The sequence below is a fragment of the Triticum aestivum genome, chromosome 7D (genome assembly GCF_018294505.1).
Source record: "Triticum aestivum cultivar Chinese Spring chromosome 7D, IWGSC CS RefSeq v2.1, whole genome shotgun sequence".
NCBI lineage: Eukaryota > Viridiplantae > Streptophyta > Magnoliopsida > Poales > Poaceae > Triticum > Triticum aestivum.
The window spans coordinates 334110525-334133448 of record NC_057814.1 but is presented as its reverse complement, the minus strand read 5'-3'; positions in this window follow the sequence as shown (position 1 = coordinate 334133448).

Sequence of the window (22924 nt, the reverse complement as noted above, 5' to 3'; positions counted from 1 at the left end):
CAGGATGTTCTTGACCGCTGTCCAGTGATCCACTCCTGGATTACTTTGGTACCTCCCTGCTAAACTAATAGCAAGGCACACATCAGGTCTGGTACACAGCATTGCATACATGATAGAGCCTATGGCTGAAGCATAGGGAACAACTTTCATTTTCTCTCTATCTTCTGCAGTGGTCGGGCATTGAGTCTGACTCAACTTCACACCTTGTAACACAGGCAAGAACCCTTTCTTTGCTTGATCCATTTTGAACTTCTTCAAAACTTTATCAAGGTATGTGCTTTGTGAAAGTCCAATTAAGCGTCTTGATCTATCTCTATAGATCTTGATGCCCAATATATAAGCAGCTTCACCGAGGTCTTTCATTGAAAAACTCTTGTTCAAGTATCCTTTTATGCTATCCAGAAATTCTATATCATTTCCAATCAACAATATGTCATCCACATATAATATTAGAAATGCTACAGAGCTCCCACTCACTTTCTTGTAAATACAGGCTTCTCCAAAAGTCTGTATAAAACCATATGCTTTGATCACACTATCAAAACGTTTATTCCAACTCCGAGATGCTTGCACCAGTCCATAAATGGATCGCTGGAGCTTGCACACTTTGTTAGCATCCTTTGGATCGATAAAACCTTCAGGTTGCATCATATACAACTCTTCTTCCAGAAATCCATTCAGGAATGCAGTCTTTACATCCATTTGCCAAATTTCATAATCATAAAATGCAGCAATTGCTAACATGATTCGGACGGACTTAAGCATCGCTACGGGTGAGAAGGTCTCATCGTAGTCAACTCCTTGAACTTGTCGAAAACCTTTTCGCAACAAGTCGAGCTTTGTAGACAGTAACATTACCGTCAGCGTCAGTCTTCTTCTTGAAGATCCATTTATTCTCGATGGCTTGCCGATCATCGGGCAAGTCAACCAAAGTCCACACTTTGTTCTCATACATGGATCCCATCTCAGATTTCATGGCCTCAAGCCATTTCGCGGAATCTGGGCTCATCATCGCTTCCTCATAGTTCGTAGGTTCGTCATGGTCAAGTAACATGACCTCCAGAACAGGATTACCGTACCACTCTGGTGCGGATCTTACTCTGGTTGACCTACGAGGTTCGGTAGTAACTTGATCTGAAGTTACATGATCATCATCATTAGCTTCCTCACTAATTGGTGTAGGAGTCACAGGAACAGATTTCTGTGATGAACTACTTTCCAATAAGGGAGCAGGTACAGTTACCTCATCAAGTTCTACTTTCCTCCCACTCACTTCTTTCGAGAGAAACTCCTTCTCTAGAAAGGATCCATTCTTAGCAACGAATGTCTTGCCTTCGGATCTGTGATAGAAGGTGTACCCAACAGTCTCCTTTGGGTATCCTATGAAGACACATTTCTCCGATTTGGGTTCGAGCTTATCAGGTTGAAGCTTTTTCACATAAGCATCGCAGCCCCAAACTTTAAGAAACGACAACTTGGGTTTCTTGCCAAACCACAGTTCATAAGGTGTCGTCTCAACGGATTTAGATGGTGCCCTATTTAACGTGAATGCAGCCGTCTCTAAAGCATAACCCCAAAACGATAGCGGTAAATCAGTAAGAGATATCATAGATCGCACCATATCTAGTAAAGTACGATTACGATGTTCGGACACACCATTACGTTGTGGTGTTCCGGGTGGCGTGAGTTGCGAAACTATTCCGCATTGTTTCAAATGAAGACCAAACTCGTAACTCAAATATTCTCCTCCATGATCAGATCGTAGAAACTTTATTTTCTTGTTACGATGATTTTCCACTTCACTCTGAAATTCTTTGAACTTTTCAAATGTTTCAGACTTATGCTTCATCAAGTAGATATACCCATATCTGCTCAAATCATCTGTGAAGGTGAGAAAATAACGATACCCGCCGCCGGACCACATACATCAGTATGTATGATTTCCAACAAATCTGTTGCTCGCTCCATTGTTCCGGAGAACGGCGTTTTAGTCATCTTGCCCATGAGGCATGGTTCGCAAGTACCAAGTGATTCATAATCAAGTGATTCCAAAAGTCCATCAGAATGGAGTTTCTTCATGCGCTTTACACCAATATGACCTAAACGGCAGTGCCACAAATAAGTTGCACTATCATTATCAACTCTGCATCTTTTGGCTTCAATATTATGAATATGTGTGTCACTACTATCGAGATTCAACAAAAATAGACCACTCTTCAAGGGTGCATGACCATAAAAGATATTACTCATATAAATAGAACAACCATTATTCTCTGATTTAAATGAATAACCGTCTCGCATCAAACAAGATCCAGATATAATGTTCATGCTTAACGCTGGCACCAAATAACAATTATTCAGGTCTAAAACTAATCCCGAAGGTAGATGTAGAGGTAGCGTGCCGACGCGATCACATCGACTTTGGAACCATTTCCCACGCGCATCGTCACCTCGTCCTTAGCCAATCTTCGCTTAATCCGTAGTCCCTGTTTCGAGTTGCAAATATTAGCAACAGAACCAGTATCAAATACCCAGGCACTACTGCGAGCATTAGTAAGGTACACATCAATAACATGTATATCACATATACCTTTGTTCACCTTGCCATCCTTCTTATCCGCCAAATACTTGGGGCAGTTCCGCTTCCAGTGACCAGTCCCTTTGCAGTAGAAGCACTCAGTCTCGGGCTTAGGTCCAGACTTGGGCTTCTTCACTTGAGCAGCAACTTGTTTGCCGTTCTTCTTGAAGTTCCCCTTCTTCCCTTTACCCTTTTTCTTGAAACTGGTGGTCTTGTTGACCATCAACACTTGATGCTCTTTCTTGATTTCTACCTCCGCAGCCTTTAGCATTGCGAAGAGCTCGGGAATTGTCTTATCCATCCCTTGCATATTATAGTTCATCATGAAGAATTCTGTCAATGACACTATCATCAGGAAGATTAACTCCTAGTTGAATCAAGTGATTGTTATACCCAGACATTTTGAGTATATGTTCACTGACAGAACTATTCTCCTCCATTTTGCAGCTGTAGAACTTATTGGAGACTTCATATCTCTCAATCCGGGCATTTGCTTGAAATATTAACTTCAACTCCTGGAACATCTCATATGCTCCATGACGTTCAAAACGTCGTTGAAGTCCCGGTTCTAAGCCGTAAAGCATGGCACACTAAACTATCGAGTAGTCATCAGCTTTGCTCTGCCAGACGTTCATAACATCTGGCGTTGCTCCTGCAGCGGGTTTGGCACCTAGCGGTGCTTCCAGGACGTAATTCTTCTGTGCAGCAATGAGGATAATCCTCAAGTTACGGACCCAGTCCGTGTAGTTGCTACCATCATCTTTCAACTTAGCTTTCTCTAGGAACGCATTAAAATTCAACGGAACAACAGCACGGGCCATCTATCTACAACAACATAGACATGCAAAATACTATCAGGTACTAAGTTCATGATAAATTAAAGTTCAATTAATCAAATTACTTAAGAACTCCCACTTAGATAGACATCCCTCTAATCATCTAAGTGATCACGTGATCCATATCAACTAAACCATGTCCGATCATCACGTGAGATGGAGTAGTTTTCAATGGTGAACATCACTATGTTGATCATATCTACTATATGATTCACGCTCGACCTTTCGGTCTCAGTGTTCCGAGGCCATATCTGCATATGCTAGGCTCGTCAAGTTTAACCCGAGTATTCTGCGTGTGCAAAACTGGCTTGCACCCGTTGTATGTGAACGTAGAGCTTATCACACCCGATCATCACGTGGTGTCTCGGCACGACGAACTTTCGCAACGGTGCATACTCAGGGAGAACACTTGTACCTTGAAATTTAGTGAGAGATCATCTTATAATGCTACCGCCGAACTAAGCAAAATAAGATGCATAAAGGATAAACATCACATGCAATCAATATAAGTGATATGATATGGCCATCATCATCTTGTGCCTTTGATCTCCATCTCCAAAGCACCGTCATGATCACCATCGTCACCGGCGCGACACCTTGATCTCCATCGTAGCATCGTTGTCGTCTCGCCAACTATTGCTTCTACGACTATCGCTACCGCTTAGTGATAAAGTAAAGAATTACATGGCGATTGCATTTCATACAATAAAGCGACAACCATATGGCTCCTGCCAGTTGCCGATAACTTTGTTACAAAACATGATCATCTCATACAATAAAATTTAGCATCATGTCTTGACCATATCACATCACAACATGCCCTACAAAAACAAGTTAGACGTCCTCTACTTTGTTGTTGCAAGTTTTACGTGGCTGCTACGGGCTGAGCAAGAACCGTTCTTACCTACGCATCAAAACCACAACGATTTTTCGTCAAGTGTGTTGTTTTAGCCTTCAACAAGGACCGGGCGTAGCCACACTCGATTGAACTAAAGTTGGAGAAACTGACACCCGCCAGCCACCTGTGTGCGAAGCACGTCGGTAGAACCAGTCTCGCATAAGCGTACGCATAATGTCGGTCCGGGCCGCTTCATCCAACAATACCGCCGAATCAAAGTATGACATGCTGGTAAGCAGTATGACTATTATCGCCCACAACTCATTTGTGTTCTACTCGTGCATATAACATCTACGCATAGACCTGGCTCGGATGCCACTCTTGGGGAACGCAGTAATTTCAAAAAAAATCCTGCGCACACGCAAGATCATGGTGATGCATAGCAACGAGAGGGGAGAGTGTCGTCCACATACCCTCGTAGACCGTAAGCGGAAGCGTTATGACAACGCGGTTGATGTAGTCGTACGTCTTCACGATTCGACCGACCCTAGTACCAAAAGTACGACACCTCCGCGATATGCACACGTTCGGCTCGGTGACGTCCCACGAACTCTCGATCCAGCTGAGTGTCGAGGGAGAGCTTTGTCAGCACGACGGCATGATGACGGTGATGATGAAGCTACCGGCGCAAGGCTTCGCCTAAGCACTGCAACGATATGACCGAGGTGGATTATGGTGGAGGGGGACATCGCACACGGCTAAGAGATCAATGATCAACTTGTGTGTCTATGGGGTGCCCCCCTCCCCCGTATATAAAGGAGTGGAGGAGGGCGGAGGGCCGGCCCTCTATGGCGCGCCCTGGAGGAGTCCTACTCCCACCGAGAGTAGGATCCCCCCCTTCCCTAGTTGGACTAGGAGAGAAGGAAGGGGGAGAGAGGGAGGAAGGAAAGGGGGGCGCCGCCCCCTCTTCCTAGTCCAATTCGGACCAGAGGGGGAGGGGGCGCGAGGCCTGCCCTGGCTGCCCCTCTCTCTCCACTAAAGTCCATTAGGGCCCATATACTCCCCGGGGGGTTCCGGTACCCCCCCCCCCCCCCGGTACTCCGGTATATGCCGAACTCTCTCAAAACCTTTCTGATGTCCAAACATAGTCATCCAATATATCAATCTTTATGTCTCGACCATTTCAGACTCCTCATCATGTCCATGATCATCTCCGGGACTCCGAACTACCTTCGGTACATCAAAACACATAAACTCATAATACCGATCGTCACCGAATGTTAAGCGTGCGGACCCTGCGGGTTCGAGAACTATGTAGACATGACCGAGACTCATCTCCGGTCAATAACCAATAGCGGAACCTGGATGCTCATATTGGTTCCTACATATTCTACGAAGATCTTTATCGGTCAAACCGCATAACAACATATGTTGTTCCCTTTGTCATCGGTATGTTACTTGCCCGAGATTCGATTGTCGGTATCTCAATACCTAGTTCGTTCTCGTTACTGGCAAGTCTCTTTACTCGTTTTGTAATGCATCATCCCGCAACTAACTCATTAGTCACATTGCTTGCAAGGCTTATAGTGATGTGCATTACCGAGAGGGCCCAGAGATACCTCTCCAACAATCGGAGTGACAAATCCTAATCTCGATCTATGCCAACTCAACAAGTACCATCGGAGACACCTGTAGAGCACCTTTATAATCACCCAGTTACGTTGTGACGTTTGGTAGCACACTAAGTGTTCCTCCGGTATTCGGGAGTTGCATAATCTCATAGTCATAGGAACATGTATAAGTCATGAAGAAAGCAATAGCAACATACTAAACGATCAAGTGCTAAGCTAACGGAATGGGTCAAGTCAATCACATCATTCTCTAATGATGTGATCCCGTTAATCAAATGACAACTCATGTCTATGGCTAGGAAACTTAACCATCTTTGATTCAACGAGCTAGTCAAGTAGAGGCATACTAGCGACACTCTCTTTGTCTATGTATTCACGCATGTACTAAGTTTCCGGTTAATACAATTCTAGCATGAATAATAAACATTTATCATGATATAAGGAAATATAAATAACAACTTTATTATTGCCTCTAGGGCATATTTCCTTCATTAAGGATAAAAAGATGGGGGCTATTCCTACATGAATAGATCTCGTCTACATCATCTCATCATTCTTATTACATTACTTCGTTTCTCCATGAAATTAATACACTAGATGCGTGTGATGTCTACTACGCAACTTTATTCTTGTACACTCATGTTGGGCCTCCAAGCACAGAGTTTTGTAGGATAGTAGCAATTTTCCCTCAAGTGGATGACCTAAGGTTTATCAATCCGTGGGAGGTGTAGGATGAAGATGGTCTCTCTCAAACAACCCTGCAACCAAATACAAGAAATCTCTTGTGTCCCCAACACACCCAATACAATGGCAAATTGTATAGGTGCACTAGTTCGGCGAAGAGATGGTGATAAAAGTGTAATATTGATGGTAGAAATGTATTTTTATAATCTGAATAAATAAAAACAGCAAGGTAGCAAATAGTAAACAGGCACAAAAACGGTATTGCAATGCTTGAAAATGAGGCCTAGGATCCATACTTTCGCTAGTGCAATCTCTCACCCGTGCGCGTCGGTCCTAAACAAACGGTTTTAACCCCTTTTCGCGATGGCATCTGGAACCATCGCCAGGTGAGTGTGGGCGATACGGGGGTCCTTCCCACACAACCCAGAAACCGTCGAGGATATGCCCTCCTGGCACACACGTTCGGCAAAATGAGGTCGTGTGCGACTGGCGAGCGCTCAAATACGGAAATACGTACAGTATAGCTAAAAAATACAATTATACGGCAAAATTGTTTCCGATCACAAGTACATCCCACACAGTCGGTCCCCGCTAAACGTTTCCGTTCGTATGTACATCCCACATAGTCGCTCCAAGGAAAACGTTTCCGTTCACAGGTACATCACACACAATTTTTCCCGTTAAATCGTTTGTGATAGAGTTGCCATTGCACACGATATTAATAATTTTATCGTTTGCGTTATTGAATGCATCACACATGGTGCGTAGAAAGAAACTGTGTGGCAAAGGTTGTCCATCACACACACTTTTTATGTGATAAACGTTTCCGCAAGGTGGCCTAACGCAAACAGTTTTCAAGAGAAATTCGTGTGTGCAGTGGAGATTGATCGCACACGTAGTGGATCCTAAAAATGTTTTTGATCTCCATGTATATCACAGACGTTTCGCTTTCGCAAACCGTGTGCAGTGTAATCCCTATTTAATCCATAATTAATCCAATTAATCCCTAATTTAAAAATCACATGTTATGAATTTGAAAGTAGGCAATCACTTATTTCATATCCAACCATGTTTATTACAAATATAGGTTCAACCACGAATCCATAATTCAATGCACAGGTACATATACTGAAGAACTACAGAAGCACCAAGTAAAGAATGATGAACCACAGTTGTACTAAAGACTGTAAAGAGAGAGGCGAAAGACATTCTGGTTGCTGGAGAAGGTGAAGCGGAATGCCCATATTGTGCCCTCCTCCATGCGTAAGGCGCGCACGACTCTAGGCCAACCCCTTGTGATGGCTGCCCGTCCATCCTTCACTGTCTTCATTAGGACTTCTCGATGCTCATTGTAGTCTGGATGAAATACTTTAACCTTCATTGCGTGCCCATCTATCATGTACTTTGCGAGGTAATCTTCAGTGAACTGCTTCGGGAACCACTGGGAATGAAAAAGATTCAGACATTGTTGTCTAACAACTCATTATGGGCAGTAAAAAGAGAAGGCTGCAGAGTTTGTAGTTACCATCCTACAGCTCACTGTTGTGTTGGATAGAGCATAAACAAATAATTTGCTTGCCACCATTCGTATCTTTTTGCTAATAATCCTCATCAGTTTCATTACTTGATGCTTGTTCATCAATATCTCATTGCCCCATACGCAAAAAGGGTCGATGTGTGGATCCTTGCCAAGGGCATATGTACCTACAAGCAACAAGTCAATATTAGAAGCTAACTAGTGTCCAGGCCTGGATCTATATGCACTAGATTATGGAACGACGGGGGGAGTACAAGCCGAGGGATGAAGCTAACCGCAGCGGAAAATGGTGGCCACTCCCGTTGTTGTCCTGCATAAGTAGTGGAAAGGCATGATAAGTACAACAATCTTAACATCAAACAAATATAGCGAAGGTAAACAACATCATCTCCAAATGATAGGTTGAATGTGTTGGTTTCAGCATGCTGTTAAAGCAGATATAAAATGGAAGGCAATGTTACCGACAGCAGGCTTAACAGCCATCAAATATTGCAATTCAAACGGGTATTGTTGAAAATGAATAGAACGTAGGTAATGCTTAAACATCACACTGGATAAATGTGTAAAACTGAAATAAAGGGCATGTGTTAACTACACCAGGAATAACTAGAACCAAATATAGCCGTTCAAACTGGTATTGATGTAGTCGAGCGGCACAATTCCGACTTGCACATAATGAACCACACATTGTGAATGACTGAAATAAACAAGGCATAAATGACCAGTATAACAACCAAATATAGCCATTGAAAACTGGACAGAGTCTCACTGCAACCAACCTAACAAGCAAATACAGATAAACAGGGCATATGCTTGAAAACTAGACAAATGCTCACTGCAACCAACCTAACAAGCAGATAAAGATAAACAAGGCATCTGCTTGATAACTGGACAAATGCTAAAAAAAGCAACCTAACAACCAAATACAGATAAACAAGGCATATGCTTGATAACTGGACAAATACTCACTGCAACCAAACTAAGAACCAAATACAGATAAACAAGGCATCTGCTCGATAACTGAAAAAATGCTCACTCCAACCAACCTAACAACCAAATATAGATAAACAAGGCATCTACTCACTATAAACAACCAAATATAGCCATTCGTGAAACTAAAGTGGACAATTCATACTTAAACATCACATAGACCTATTGAACAATACATTTTTGCATAACTGAAATAACTAAACACGGCACAGTTAAAGCACCGCACAACAAATGCTACTACAACAAAGGGTACGGGTTGGCAAGCTAGAAAAGGTAATATTTGCTGATAGAATGTTGACTCACATTTCATGGACGGGATCCTTCCAGTTGGAAGGCACAGACCCATGGTGCACTCTCTGATGTCACAAATGGGTTGTTTCACCTTGGAAGAACCTTCGTGGGTGCCCTCCTCGTGGTCGTGGTCAATGAGATCTGACTTGGCAATTGAGGATCCCAAGCCGCCGCCGTAGAACGTGTCCTTCAGAAGTGACAAAATGGGCTCGATGGCGTATAAAGCTCGCAAATCCTTGACCGCTTGGCGGAGGAGATCAGCGGCAGGGCCGTCAAAGAGATCAACGGCGGTTGAACCAGAGGGGTTGGGGATGGGACCACCTAACCTGTGACATGGCCCGCGTGAAGCCGTCGGTGTGTACGAGCTTGATGTCGTAGCCAGCTTTCCCGAGATATAGTAATACGCTAGCCCGCTGACATGAAGCCTTCGGCATGGCAATGTAGTCAACGTCTTCACCGGCTTCCGCGGCGACGTGTTGCTCCGGGATCGACAGGTCGGGGCGAACGGCGGCCACCTCGCCAACGTCCGCCGGAGAGGCCATGATAAACCTCTTCTTGGTCGAACGCTCGTCGGGCTCCCCGGGATACGTGGTCGAGCTTAGGCTGCGACATTCTGGAGCAGGGGATGTGGATCTGGCAGGGAGGGACACCGCAGGCCTCATCTAAAAACTCAGGGGAGTGGGGCGACGGTATGGGAATCATTGGATAACCTGAACTTTATTATCTAAGCTAGGAGGAACAGGCAGACCGGCTGGGTTGGCGGCGGCGCCGGTGGCGGCCGCGAGCTAGGGTTCGAAGGGGGCAGGTGGGGGACTGTGGAGGGGGTGGTGTTTGAGGATACGCCGCGGCTACTGAAAAATTTAGTAATGGTGGGTGGAGATGGTGGTGGACGAGGGAGGGTGACGGTTCAAATGCCTCGGCTACTAAAATTTTACTATAAGGTCGGTGCTGGAGGAGTGTCGGTGACGGTTGAAGTACGGCGGCTACTAAAATTTGGGTAAAGGAATTGATGCGGGGCGGGAGTGCCCAAGATCGCGCACTGTCCAATAACAATATGCGTGTATGATAATAAGGAAAAGTGGCGCGGATCCACCGATTTTTGCATTTCTAGCTAGCTGGTCTATCGCACACGGTTCGTCCTAATTTCCAAATAAACTTACCCGCCTTTAGCTTCCACAGGTGGTGGTTTTACAGCGCACTTGCATCACACACGGTTGAGCCAGTACCTCCACCCTTTTCTCGCGCTTGCGCGGTCGTGGTGATTTCAGCGCACTTGCATCGCACACGGTTGAGCCAGTACCTCCACCCTTTGCTCGCGCTTGCGCCGTCGTGGTGATTTCAGCGCACTTGCATCGCACACGGTTGAGCCAGTACCTCCACGCTTTGCTCGCGCTTCCGCGGTCGTGGTGATTTCAGCGCACTTGCATCGCACACGGTTTAGCCAGTACCTCCACCTTAATTTGCTCGCGCTTGCGCGGTCATGGTGATTCACATCGCACACGGTTTAGCCAGTACCTCCACCTTAATTTGCTCATGCTTGCGCGGTCGTGGTGATTCACATCGCACTTGTATCGCACACGGTTTAGATATTATACCCCATGTCCGTTGACGATCACAAGAGTCTTTGCAGCAAAAAATAACGTTAGGGAGGGTCAAAAGACAGCCACACCAGCATGTGGCCCAAATATATATGAGTGAAAAGGGTGGTATGTGATGTTCAAAATTCCAATGCATAACTTTGACCCCGCGGGCCCACGGTTGGGCGCGTCATTGAAGATCGATGAGAGGGGCCAGAAGTCAAGAACCACCTGGAAGTGGCCAAATATATGTACGAATATTGGGGATGTTTAAAACTTTAAATACACAATGCATAACTTTGGTGGCACCTGCCTCGCAAACCCGAAAGCACCCTAACAACCACCTAGCTAGGATATATATAATGACATAATGTCGTACCTAGCTAGGATGCTTGGCCCACCACCTCCCACTTCGTGTCAGCGGGGCGGATGCACGTAATGATCGATACTCTGGTCAACATGCATGTCGCCATGACCTACCATAAGACGGACCAACGAATCTTCCGTTTGGTCAAAGGACAGTTGTTGTTGTCGATAAACCGCTTGGGCCAATAGATTGAACCATCATAAACATCGCACGAGAGGGACCACAAAACCAGCACCTCTTGCATGCGGCCCAAAATGATGTACGTTGGGAAGGGGTGATGTGTGTTTTCAATATAGAATAATGTACAATTTAGATGTGGTGCCTACCTCTCGATACAGACAACAACCATGAAGGCAAGGTAGTTAAGGACGAGATACGTACGCAGGGTTTGATGTAGGTCGAACCCAGCAATCCGAGCATCTGGGAGGGAATCCTAACAACGCATGAGCTCGAGCTTTGGTTGACCGACATTTGATGGTGACCGGCCCTAACATGAACTAGGAGGAATCCATTCATGGCCAACACATACCCCTCATTATCGGTCAAAGGGATGATATATATACACTCGGGGAGCCCACAGATATCCGTGTCGTCACAAAAAACCGCACAAGGGAGACGTGGTCGATCAAAAGACCCCGTATACACTGCATGCGGCCCGAAAATATGTATGGGTACGATGGTGTATGATGTGTTTAAATCCGAAATGCACAACTTTGATGGGCCACGCCAAGTACATTACAAACCGAACATCGTACCCGACTCCAAGCCTGGTTCAATACCTATGATGTCAGTTTCCCAACTTCGAGGCGGCAACCGGGGGGGTCGTCCCACACATGCGCTCAAACTTTATTTTGTCTAGCATGGGACACATCTATATATATATATATATATATATATATACACATCTATACACATATATAGTGTGCGAATAACTATGGAAGTTGCTCGTTGGATGAAGCCAATCCGACGGTACAGAGATGGCAAATCCAAGCACTACTGGCCGTTGGATATCATCTACATTCCACCAGATTCTGCCACATGTACAATCTAGAAGACTCCATGGTTGAACTTAAGCATAATGCACAAACCTCAAAACACAAGCACTTCTCCTTTGTTCTCTAGAATCTTCCATATCTTAATTGCCCAAACCTTTTTTTTAATGAATTGTCACTTTTTGTTTTTACCTTTCCAATGCACAATTCCATGAATCTTAAAATAGTTTTTTTACAAAACTAATTGATTTTGGATGAGATGAACTATAAGAATTAAACGAACATCTACATCATGCATATCTGGGAGAAGAGGCGGGAAACCAATGAGAGGAGTGGCGAGAAACGGTAGCCTGTTTTGAATGAAAACCTAGTAGAGAAGGAAGCGTGAGCTACACGACGCATGCGCACAGTGCTTACCCATGTACTGCATGTGTTGTCGAAAGGGCTCAGAGTTGCCGTTCGATCTGGGAGCATCCAATGGTGCACACGTACGATCCGTGGGGTTTGGGTTCTGGCCAGTTAGAATGCAGGACTCAGATCGCGCGCGCAGTGAGGGGGGTATCATACGAAAACAAACATTCGGTGGAAACTGAAGGAAATATGCCCTAGAGGCAATAATAAAGTTATTATTTGTTTCCTTATTTCATGATAAATGTTTATTATTCATGCTAGAACTGTATTAACCGGAAACATAATACATGTGCGAATATATAGACAAACAGAGTGTCACTAGTATGCCTCTACTTGACTAGCTCGTTGATCAAAGATGGTTATGTTTCCTAGCCATAGACATGAGTTGTCATTTGATTAACGGGATCACATCATTAGGAGAATGATGTGATTGACTTGACCCATTCCGTTAGCTTAGCACTTGATCGTTTAGTATGTTGATATTGCTTTCTTCATGACTTATACATGTTCCTATGACTATGAGATTATGCAACTCCTGTTTACCGGAGGAACACTTTGTATGCTACAAAATGTCACAACGTAACTGGGTGATTATAAAGGTGCTCTACAGGTGTCTCTGAAGGTACTTGTTGGGTTGGCGTATTTCGAGATTAGGATTTGTCACTCCGATTGTCGGAGAGGTATCTCTGGGCCCACTCGATAATGCACATCACTATAAGCCTTGCAAGCATTGTAACTAATAAGTTAGTTACGGGATGATGTGTTACAGAACGAGTAAAGAGACTTGCCGGTAACGAGATTGAACAAGGTATTGAGATACCGACGATCAAATCTCGGGCAAGTAACATACCGATGACAAAGGGAACAACGTATGTTGTTATGCAGTTTGACCGATAAAGATCTTCGTAGAATATGTGGGAGCCAATATGAGCATCCAGGTTCCGCTATTGGTTATTGGCCGGAGACGTGTCTCGGTCATGTCTACATAGTTCTCGAACCCGTAGGGTCCGCACGATTAAAGTTTCGGTGACGATTGTATTATGAGTTTATGTGATTTGATGTACCGAAGGTAGTTCTGAGTCCCGGATGAGATCGGGGACATGACGAGGAGTCTCGAAATGGTCGAGACGTAAAGATCGATATATTGGACGACTATATTCGGACATCGGAAAGGTTCCGAGTGATTCGGGTATTTTCGGAGTACCGGGGAGTTACGGGAATTCACCGGGAGAAGTATTGGGCCTTATTGGGCCATACGGGAATAGAGGAGAGAGGCCGAAAGGAAGGAGGCACGCCCCCCCCCCTCTGGTCCGAATTGGACAAGGGGTGCAGCCCCATTGTCCTTCTCCCTCTCCCCCTCTTTCCTTCTCTCCTACTCCAACATGGAAGGGGGGGGAGTCCTACTCCCGGTGGGAGTAGGACTCCTCATGGGGCGCGCCATGGGTGGCCGGCCCCCTCCCCCTCCTCCACTCCTTTATATAGAGGGAGGGAGGCACCCCCTAGAGACACAACAATCGATCCCTTGGATCTCTTAGTCGTGTGCGGTGCCCCCCTCCACCATAATCCACCTCGGTCATATCGTAGCAGTGCTTAGGCGAAGCCCTGCGTCGGTAGAACATCATCATCGTCACCACGCCGTCGTGCTGACGGAACTCTCCCTCAAAGCTCGGCTGGATCGGAGTTCGAGGGACATCATCGAGCTGAACGTGTGCTGAACTCGGAGGTGCCGTACGTTCGGTACTTGCTCAGTCGGATCGTGAAGCCGTACGACTACATCAACCGCGTTGTGCTAACGCTTCCGCTTTCGGTCTACGAGGGTACGTGGACAACACTCTCCCCTATCGTTGCTATGCATCACCATGATCTTGCGTGTGCGTAGGATTTTTTTTTTTGAAATTACTCTGTTCCCCAACAGTGGCATCCGAGCCTGGTTTTATGCGTAGATGTTATATGCACGAGTAGAACACAAGTGAGTTGTGGGCAATACAAGTCATACTGCTTACCAGCATGTCATACTTTGGTTTGGCGGTATTGTTGGATGAAGCGGCCCGGACGGACATTACGCGTACGCTTACGCGAGACTAGTTCTACCGACGTGCTTTGCACACAGGTGGCTGGCGGGTGTCAGTTTCTCCAACTTTAGTTGAACCGAGTGTGGCTACGCCCGGTCTTTGAGAAGGTTAAAACAGCACCAACTTGACAAACTATCGTTGTGGTTTTGATGCGTAGGTAAGAACGGTTCTTGCTCAGCCCGTAGCAGCCACGTAAAACTTGCAACAACAAAGTAGAGGACGTCTAACTTGTTTTTGCAGGGCATGTTGTGATGTGATATGGTCAAGGCATGATGCTATATTTTATTGTATGAGATGATCATGTTTTGTAACCGAGTTATCGGCAACTGGCAGGAGCCATATGGTTGTCGCTTTATTGTATGCAATGCAAACGCCCTGTAATGCTTTACTTTATCACTAAGCAGTAGCGATAGTCATAGAAGCATAAGATTGGCGAGACGACAACGATGCTACGATGGAGATCAAGGTGTCGCGCCGGTGACGATGGTGACACATAGTAACGACCACGTTCCTCATCGAACTCCCACTTGAGGTCGATCCCATCATCTGCACTGACATCGTCGGCACCTGCAACTGTTTTGGTAGAATCTATGAGTCACGAGGACTCAGCAATCTCACACCCGCGAGATCAAGACTATTTAAGCTTATAGGAAAGGATGGTGTAATGAGGTGGAGCTGCAGCAAGCACTAGCATATATGGTGGCTAACCTACGCAAATAAGAGCGAGAAGAGGAGCAACGGAACGGTCGACAGCTAGCAATGATCAAGAAGTGATCCTGAACTCCTACTTACGTCAAACATAACACAAGAACCGTGTTCACTTCCCGGACTCCGCCGAGAAGAGACCATCACGGCTACACACGCGGTTGATGCGTTTTAATTAAGGTCAAGTGTCAAGTTCTCTACAACCGGATATTAACAAATTCCCATCTGCCACATAACCGCGGGCATGGCTTTCAAAAGATAATACCCTGCAGGGGTGTCCCAACTTAGCCCATTATAAGCTCTCACGGTCAACGAAGGATAAACCTTCTCCCGGGAAGACCCGATCAGTCTCGAAATCCCGGTTTACAAGACATTTCGACAATGGTAAAACAAGACCAGCAAAGCCGCCCGAATGTGCCGACAAATCCTGATAGGAGCTGCACATATCTCGTTCTCAGGGCACACCGGATGAACACTACGTACAACTAAAACCAGACCTCAAGTTTCCCCGAGGTGGCGCTGCAAGTGGATCTAGTTTGGACCAGCACTCAGAGGAACACTGGCCCGGAGGTTTAAAATAAAGATGACCCTTGAGTCTGCAGAACCCAAGGGAAAAAGGCTTAGGTAGGCAAATGGTAAAACCAAGGTTGGGCCTTGCTGGAGGAGTTTTATTCAAGGCGAACTGTCGAGGGGGTCCCATAAATCACCCGACCGCGTAAGGAACGCAAACTCAAGGAACATAATACCGGTATGACGGAAACTAGGGCGGCAAGAGTGGAACAAAAACACCTTGGCTTAAGGCCGAGCCTTCCACCCTTTACCAAATATATAGATGCATTAATTAAATAAGAGATATTGTGATATCCCAACATATCCATGTTCCGACATGGAACAAACTTCAACTTCACCTGCAACTAGCAACGCTATAAGAAAGGCTGAGCAAAAGCGGTAACTTAGCCAAACAACGGTTTGCTAGGAAAGGATGGTTAGAGGCTGACATGGCAATATGGGAGGCATGATATAGCAAAAGGTAGGTAGCACGGCATGGCAATAGAACGGACAACTAGCAAGCAAAGATAGAAGTGATTTCGAGGGTATGGTCATCTTGCCTGAGATCCCGCTAGGAAGAAGAACGAGTCCATGAAGAAGACAAACGGATGTAGTCGAACAAATCCTCTCAACTCCGGAACAAAACCGAAGGTAACGAGAGAAGCAACCCGGAAAGAAACAAACAACATAGTAAACAACCACCACATAAACATGGCATGATGCACAATCAAGTATGATGCATGTCCGATTTAATGAGCATGGCATGGCAAAGTGCAACAAACAACACTACAAATTAAGTGGAGCTCAATATGCAACGAGTTGCATATTGACGAAACACCACATCAATTATTTAGTTCTCTCTCGTTTATGTACCCAACAATATTAAATGTTGATTAACATGGCAAGAGGTGAAGCATAAGTAAACTAACTATTTAAGCAAGTTAAATGAGGCCGGAAATAATAAACAACAATTCCGGAAAATCCTCAGGTCCATATTTTAGATTTGGTACTGTTCTGCCCTAAACACAATGTTAATGTTGTTAAACAGCAAAATGAAGTGCACCATGTTGAACTAGGCATTTTTCTACCTCATTTACATATAAAGTTTATTAAAATCCGAGCTACGGTTATTTAGTTATGAAATAAATCATTTTAACATATTATTCGAGCAAATTTAATCAAACAACATTTTAAACAATTTTAACATGGGTGAAAGTGGCATATTATTAAACTACACAAAATTCTAAGCATTTTACATATTTAGTTTGTTTTAATCCGATGCACGGTTGTGGAGTTATTAAATGCATGAAGTGCGAGGGTCTATCTGTAAAACAGTCGTTCTCTGGAAAAATGCGAAAATCACCGCAGCAGAAAAAAAAACTACGGGTCGAATTTTGCTGCACTGTTGGGCCAACAGAGAGGAGCTGTGGGGAGCTCACCCATGGGCCAAGCCCAGTCGGTGGAGGAGGCCGGAAGGGGGGCGCTGGGCCTGCTAGCTGGCGGCGCGGTCAACGCGGGCGCTGCCCTCGCTCGATGCAGAGGAAGCAGACATGGGAACCTGGCGAAGCAGTGAGGTTCAGGCGGCGATGGACTTGGCGGGGCGGCCTGGAGGAGCTTTGGTCTCCGGTGACGGGCGGCGCGACGGAGAGGCTACGCGGGGGAGGCCCGGATCTGGCGGCAAGCTCCTGGGACGACGCCAGATCAGAAGAAGAGGAGGGCCTCGGCGTGGTCTCTCCGACGAAACGGCGGCGCGGGGATGATCCCGACGACGATGAGGAGGCAGCAGCAGAGGATGCTTGAGGCAGGGCTGGAACCTGCCGGCGTCGACGCGGACGAGCGCAAGTCAGAGGAGGCGGGGATGGCGCTGCGTCTCTTGCGGCAGCTGCAGCAGAAGCTTGGGGCGCGGCCATGGCTTGGCGTCAGCGAGGGACGGCAGGGAAGGCGGGGGACGACCGGATCCTTGACCGGCGAGCGAGAAGAGGCAGCACCGGCGCGGGTCTCATCTACTGGTGATGCTCGATGGCGGAGGGAGCTCCGGTGGAGAAGGGGAGCGGGGCGGCTGCGTCGTTGCGGGCGACGAACTGAGCAAGGCGGCGATGATGGCTGCTGGATGGAGATGCGAGGACTGCGGCTGCGGATGTCGGCGCTCCGAAGCTTGTCGGTGGCGGAGGAACGACGACGGGGCCGAGCAGAGGGAGCGTACAGGAGGGGCTCCAGAAGAAACTCCCCTTCGGGAGCGCGAGGAGAAATCTCCTCTACTTGGATCGTGTGCGCTAGGCAGAGCAGGAGGGGGATCGAGCGCTGCTCCTGGATGGATCGGTCGCAACTTCGAGGAGGGGAAGGTGGTGGCTACTGATCTGGAGCGGGGGAGATCCCGAGGAAGAGGAGGATGGAGGGAGTGGCGGCGGCAGAGAAAGGATGGATGGGACAAGCCTCCTAAAAACTAGGGTTAGGCTGTTTAAATAGCTAGGTGGACTAGCTTAAGGCAAAACGGGCCCTCCGATCAAAATTGAACGGTCGAGAAAAAGGTTGTGGAGAGTCCAACAAAGAAAACAGTGATGTTTTGTAGATGTTAGGGGATGATCCGGACCCAACGGTCGGAACAGTTCGGGTCGGGTTCGGGGAAGTTTTCGGACGCACGGCAGAGGGGGGTCGGTGGTTGTGCAGAGAGCGTCAAACGGTCAGACAAGAGAGAATCAAAATCCGGTTAGACTCAGAACGGTCAACGAACGCAAGGGGGGACACGGCAACTACGAGCGTATGCAAGTTTTATGAAAATAAATGTGGATGATCCAATGATGAATGCAATAAATAAATAAATCACACGGTGACAACGAAAACATGGAAGCCGTCTGGAGCGTCGGTCTCGGGGCGTTACAGACTACTTGATAGTTTAGTGCACCATGCTTTACGGCTTAGAACCGGGACTTCAAAAATGTTTTGAATGCCACTGAGCATATAAGATGTTCCAAGAGTTGAAATTGGTATTTCATACTCATGCCCGTGTCGAGAGGTATGAGACCTCTGACAGTACTTTGCCTACAAGATGGAGGAGAATAGCTCAACCAGTGAGCATGTGCTCAGATTGTCTGGGTACTACAATTGCTTGAATCAAGTGGGAGTTAATCTTCCAGATAAGATAGTAATTGACAGAATTCTCTAGTCACTATCACCAAGTTAATAGAACTTCGTGATGAACTATAATATGCAAGGGATGAAGAAAATAATTCCCGAGCTCTTCGCGATGCTGAAATCGATGAAGGTAGAAATCAAGAAAAACATCAAGTGTTGATGGTTGACAAGACCACTAGTTTCAAGAAGAGGGCAAAGGGAAGAAGGGGAACTTCAAGAAGAACGGCAAGCAAGTTGCTGCTCAAGTGAAAAAGCCCAAGTTTGGACCTAAGCCTGAAACTGAGTGCTTCTACTGCAAAGGGACTGGTCACTAGAAGCGGAACTGCCCCAAGTATTTGGCGGATAAGAAGGATGGCAAAGTGAACAAAGGTATATTTGATATACATGTTATTGATGTGTACTTTACTAGTGTTTATAGCAACCCCGTGGTATTTGATAATAGTTCAGTTGCTAAGAGTAGTAACTCGAAACAGGAGTTGCAGAATGAACAGAAACTAGTTAAGGGCGAGGTGACGATGTGTATTGGAAGTAGTTCCAAGATTGATATGATCATCATCGCACACTCCCTATACTTTCGGGATTAGTGTTGAACCTAAATAAGTGTTATTTGGTGTTTGCGTTGAGCATGAATATGATTTGATCATGGTTTTTGCAATACGGTTATTCATTTAAGTTAGAGAATAATTGTTGTTCTGTTTACATGAATAAAACCTTCTATGGTCATACACCCAATGAAAATGGTTTGTTGGATCTCGATCGTAGTGATACACATATTCATAATATTGAAGCCAAAAGATGCAAAGTTAATAATGATAGTGCAACTTATTTGTGGCACTGCCATTTAGGTCATATTGGTGTAAAGCGCATGAAGAAACTCCATACTGATGGGATTTTGGAATCACTTGATTATGAATCACTTGATGCTTGCGAACCATGCCTTATGGGCAAGATGACTAAAGACTCCGTTCTCCGGAACAATGGAGCGAGCAACTGACTTATTGGAAATAATACATACTGATGTATGCAATCCGATGAGTGTTGAGGCTCACGGCAAGTGTCATTATTTTCTGACCTTCACAGATGATTTGAGCAGATATGAGTATATCTACTTGATGAAACATAAGTCTGAAACATTTGAAAAGTCCATATAATTTCATAGTGAAGTGGAAAATCATCGTAACAAGAAAATAAAGTTTCTACGATCTGATCGTGGAGGAGAATATTTGAGTTACGAGTTTGGTCTTCATTTGAAACAATGCGGAATAGTTTCGCAACTCACGCCATCTGGGACACCAAAGCGTAATGGTGTGTCCGAATATCGTAACCGTACTTTATTAGATATGGTGCAATCTATGATGTCTCTTACCAATCTACCACTATCGTTTTGGAGTTATGCATTAGAGACAGATACATTCACGTTAAATAGGGCACCATCTAAATCCGTTGAGACGACACCGTATGAACTATGGTTTGGCAAGAAACCTAAGCTGTCGTTTCTTAAAGTTTGAGGTTACAATGCTTATGTGAAAAAGTTTCAACCTGATAAGCTCAAACCCAAATCGGAGAAGTGCGTCTTCATAGGATACCCAAAAGAAATTGTTGGGTACACCTTCTATCACAGATCCGAAGGCAAGATATTCGTTGCTAAGAATGGATCCTTTCTAGAGAAGGAGTTTCTCTCGAAAGAAGTGAGTGGGAGGAAAGTAGAACTTGATGAGGTAACTGTACCTGCTCCCTTATTGGAAAGTAGTTCATCACATAAACCGGTTCCTGTGACACCTACACCAGTTAGTGAGGAAGTTAATGATGATGATCATGAAACTTCAGATCAAGTTGTTACTGAACCTCGTAGGTCAACCAGAGTAAGATCCGCACCAGAGTGGTATGGTAATCCTGTTCTGGAGGTTATGTTACTAGACCATGACGAACCTACGAACTATGAGGAAGCGATGATGAGCCCAGATTCCGCGAAATGGCTTGAGGCCATGAAATCTGAGATGGGATCCATGTATGAGAACAAAGTGTGGGCTTTGGTTGACTTGCCCGATGATTGGCAATCCATAGAAATAAATGGATCTTCAAGAGGAAGACGGACGCTGATAGTAGTGTTCCTATCTACAAAGCTCGAATTGTCGCAAAAATGTTTTCGACAAGTTCAAAATGTTGAATACAATGAGATTTTCTCACTTGTATCGATGCTTAAGTCTGTCCGAATCATGTTAGCAATTGCCGCATTTTATGAAATCTGGCAAATGGATAACAAAACTGCATCCCTTAATGGATTTATTAAAGAAGAGTTGTATATGATGCAACCAGAAGGTTTTGTCAATCCTAAAGGTGCTAACAAAATATGCAAGCTCCAGCGATCCATCTATGGACTGGTGCAAGCATCTCGGAGTTGGAATAAATGCTTTGATAAGTTAATCAAACCATATAGTTTTATACAGACTTACGGTGAAGCCTGCATTTACAAGAAAGTGAGTGGGAGCACTACAACATTTCTGATAAGTATATGTGAATGACATACTGTTGATCGGAAATAATGTAGAATTATTCTGCAAAGCATAAAGGAATGTTTGAAAGGAGTTTTTCAAAGAAAGACCTCAGTGAAGCTGCTTACATATTGAGCATCAAGATCTATAGAGATAGATCAAGACGCTTGATAAGTTTTTTCAATGGGTACATACCTTGACAAGATTTTGAAGTAGTCCAAAATGGAACAGTCAAAGAAAGAGTTCTTGCCTGTGTTACAAGGTATGAAATTGAGTAAGACTCAAAGCCCGACCACGGCAGAAGATAGAAAGAGAATGAAAGTCATTCCCTATGCCTCAGCCATAGGTTCTATAAAGTATGCCATGCTGTGTACCAGATCTATTGTATACCCTACACTGATTTTGGCAAGGGAGTACAATAGTGATCTAGGAGTAGATCACTGAACAGCGGACAAAATTATCCTTAGTGGAATAAGGATATGTTTCTCGGTTATGGAGGTGACAAAAGGTTCGTCGTAAAGGGTTATGTCGATGCAAGTTTTGACACTGATCCAGATGACTCTAAGTCTCAATCTGGATACATATTGAAAGTGGGAGCAATTAGCTAGAGTAGCTCCGTGCAGAGCATTGTTGACATATAAATTTGCAAAATACATACGGATCTGAATGTGGCAGACCCGTTGACTAAACTTCTCTCACAAGCAAAACATGATCACACCTTAGTACTCTTTGGGTGTTAATCACATAGTGATGTGAACTAGATTATTGACTCTAGTAAACCCTTTGGGTGTTGGTCACATGACGATGTGAACTATGGGTGTTAATCACATGGTGATGTGAACTATTGGTGTTAAATCACATGGCGATGTGAACTAGATTATTGACTCTAGTGCAAGTGGGAGACTGAAGGAAATATGCCCTAGAGGCAATAATAAAGTTATTATTTGTTTCCTTATTTCATGATAAATGTTTATTATTCATGCTAGAACTGTATTAACCGGAAACATAATACATGTGTGAATACATAGACAAACAGAGTGTCAGTAGTATGCCTCTACTTGACTAGCTCGTTGATCAAAGATGGTTATGTTTCCTAGCCATAGACATGAGTTGTCATTTGATTAACGGGATCACATCATTAGGAGAATGATGTGATTGACTTGACCCATTCCGTTAGCTTAGCACTTGATCGTTTAGTATGTTGCTATTGCTTTCTTCATGACTTATACATGTTCCTATGAC